At 37.1% G+C, this 3,376-nt stretch overlaps 1 pseudogene; it reads left to right on the top strand.

Moving 5' to 3' along the window:
- Nucleotides 1–315: 315 nt before the first annotated feature.
- LOC127424071 (DNA excision repair protein ERCC-8-like) lies at nucleotides 316–2,805 on the top strand (annotated as a pseudogene).
- The last annotated feature ends 571 nt before the right edge of the window (nucleotides 2,806–3,376 follow it).

Below are 3,376 nucleotides of genomic sequence, written 5' to 3'. Positions count from 1 at the left end.
ATTTATTTTTATAAAAAAAAAAAAAAAATTGGATCTGTGTTATAGTCTCACCCGTTCATCTCCTATGGTAGGTCAAATTTGACCCGAACCGAACAAATGGGGGATTGTTTGATAAAACCATATAGACTCATTGAATCTAGTCCAATTTATGTGTGTGTGTGTGTGTGTTCAGGTGGCAAGTTTAGGAAAAGTCAGCAAGCCTTGTACCACTTAGATTAAGGAATTCATTTTTATTAAAATAAATAAATTGATCCAGGTCAAAAATGACCCAAACAGTGATTAAGGGATGACTGTATTCCCTGGGATCTATCCCTCATGTGCTGTATCTTTTTAAGGGTGTTGAGGCTGGAGCTGAACCATGACAGAGATGTTGATCGTATCCATGGCAATGGAATTAACACCCTGGACATCGGGTTATTGATGGAAGATAGTAAGTTTTCTCCCCCAAGCTAGAAGAGAATGTATACTCTAGTCTAGGCAATAACAAAGTAATTTATATGCACTTAACACGCAGTTATTTTCTTGTAATGACCCCAAGTAGCAGAGAGACAGTATTTGATGGTCTTTCTAAATATATAAAAGATATAGTGATAAAGACTAAGCTGTAGCCTATGGAAACTATAAGATCAAATCCTAAGCCTCCATCAATCTATCTAGTATTCAATATTATTTATTGCTAAGATAGAGCATGTTCTCATTTACAAGTAAATATCTGGGCTGTTTTGCTTTCCAGTATGTTGTCAGGTGGATCCGATGGAGTAATTGTGATCTATGACTTGGAAAACAACAAGAAGCCTCATTACACTTGCAAAGCAGTCTGCACAGTGGGCAGGTCAGTGTGGCTCACTCATCATTCGCTGTGGTACAGTGGCCACCAGGCGGCGGTATTTAATTTTCTCATTTTAAAGTCTATCTACTGCAATGTTGTGCTGATGTGTGATTAGGTTATGTGTAACTTTCTCAACTGTGTTTTTCTGTAAAGGTCCAGTTGGCATGTGCATAAATTCAGTGTCGAAACAGTGCAGTGGTACCCGCATGACACTGGTATGTTCGTTTCCAGCTTGTTTGACAAAACCATGAAAGTCTGGAACACAGAAACTCTAAAGGTGTGTACGTCCTCCAACCTCAAACTTCAAACCAAACTCTTTGCTTGTGCTTATTCAATCATAAACTACAAATAACATTTAGGGCTGTAGTGTGTAATTTCTGCACCTCCAAAACGGAATTGCAAAAATAATGATCGCTTTCAAACGTTCCTTCAAACACTCCCTGCCTGCCATTGGTTAACAAACAGATAATCCCGCCCCAAAGACGCACCATTGGTTGAGCCAATCAGGCTGGTTGGGATGCTCAAACAAACAGAGCAATGATAAGATAGCGCCACATCTTATTTAAGGGAATCATTTTAAAAATGGCTTACTTATAGTTATATAAATGACTTATAGTTGTCTCTGCATAAGCTGGGAGAGGTGAAAGTTTTTTTTATCATAGAGAAAATTACACACTTCAGCTTTTATAATGCAGAATTTAAATAACATGACCACCTGCTAGGATTCGCCCAGCCCACAAAGTTTACATATTTTTTTCCCAATGTATGCTGAGTAATTCAGTGAACTATCCAGCAAATGAAAGCAATACGCTGTTGTGGAACCATCATTCTGCTTAAACATTGGCTCTTTTGTGATGTCAAATGTCCCTTATCTGTTGGCCCTGTATCTGGGCCTTTTTTATTTACTTTGTAACTGACACAAAGAATGGTGTCCAAGCAACATTTACTGTCTTTGGACAGCTCACAGCAGTATAGACCTACACAAGTGCCTATTTAAATAAGATGTGATCATCTGTGTACTTCCATATGTTCTGCCATAGAATATTGATGGGATGAATTTTAAGCAATAAAACTGTTGTTTTCAATGCTGTTTTATTATTTTGGACTTACATGGTTTATATGTTTCATTCAGCCAGCTGAGCAGTTCCAGGATGTTGGCAATTTCTACTGTCATCACATGTCTCCTATAGCCAGGAAACACAGTCTCGTAGCAGGTGTGTTTTATTATTTCAAAACCAGGATGATTTTTAAGCAATCATTTTGATTTGAAATAATATTCCATAGTACAGTAAGCAGTGACATTGCTACAGGCTACTGTTTATATAGATTTTATATATCCATTTAACTGAATAAACTATTCTCTATAACCTTATATTTACATGGGACAGAACTTAGTGGGGACTTGGGGTAAAAATGCCACTGAAAGTGACAAAAATGGCTCTAAAATAAAACAAAAAATATCTGTTATATTTTTTTAAATATTCTATTCTAGGCATAGGAATACATATTATTGCATTGAACATTAGATATAATTAGTCCAGGGTGCAAATATTTACCCTTAATAAAAAAGTTAATTTCCGACACTGATATTTATCATATGTTAGAATCTGCCCACTGACGTAATTTTGTATTACATCTTTTTATCCTCTCTGAATTATCTTTACAGAGTATATAATTAGGAAGCATTAAAGGTGATATTCAGCAGTTCCCAAAATGTGCATAATCAATTTTCCAGTTCAGAAACCTCGCGACATATTGTGTCTTAATTTGCTAGTAACACAAATTGTTGTGTTTAATGTGTTCGTTACCAGTGTTACTGTATAGGAGCTCTGAGCCCAATGTGTTTGTTGCTGTCTTCTTATTCATCTCACTCAGCTCTATTGTGCTCTGTGTTGGCGGTTGGTACCAAAGACCCTAAAGTGCAGCTTTGTGATCTGAAGTCTGGGTCGCGCGTCCACATCCTACAGGGTGAATAATGCCTGTTGTTTCTGAATGGAGACAGCCCTGGTTGAGGGATATTGTACTCTTTTAAAACCCAAAGGCCTCAAAAGAAATAAACAGAGTGATTGTTGTCTCCTAATCACATTAACATTTATGAGGATAAAATGTGATTTAAGCTTTAGACAAGTGGTTTTCAAAAGTGGTTTTGCTTAAGGACCTGGATTATTTTGGTCAGCACATCCCATATTTATTAGTTTAGCAACTTGTCAGTGCTGGTATCTGCCTAATTTTGTTCTACCCTGTCACATATGAATTTACAGTTTTTTAACTTTTAGCCAATGCCTATTAGCTTTAAGCTCTTCTGTATTATAGTGTACTTCTAAACGTTGACAAAATTTGCTTTCAGCAAACATACATATTTAAAATCTGCAGTCTCACTCTTCTGGCCCAAGAAAATTCTTGATGTCACAATGTTGCTGAAAAACTTTGCCCAGTCAAATGCTTTCTAAACGAGAATGCACTTCCCCACTACATCTGTTCAGTGTTCATGTCTGTGTTCTAACCACCACTGATGATGCCCTAGGGGGCACGTTGAAGGGCACGTCG

Source organism: Myxocyprinus asiaticus, chromosome 33 (assembly GCF_019703515.2).
Source record: "Myxocyprinus asiaticus isolate MX2 ecotype Aquarium Trade chromosome 33, UBuf_Myxa_2, whole genome shotgun sequence".
Lineage (NCBI taxonomy): Eukaryota > Metazoa > Chordata > Actinopteri > Cypriniformes > Catostomidae > Myxocyprinus > Myxocyprinus asiaticus.
This window is presented reverse-complemented; position numbering and strand designations above follow the sequence as displayed.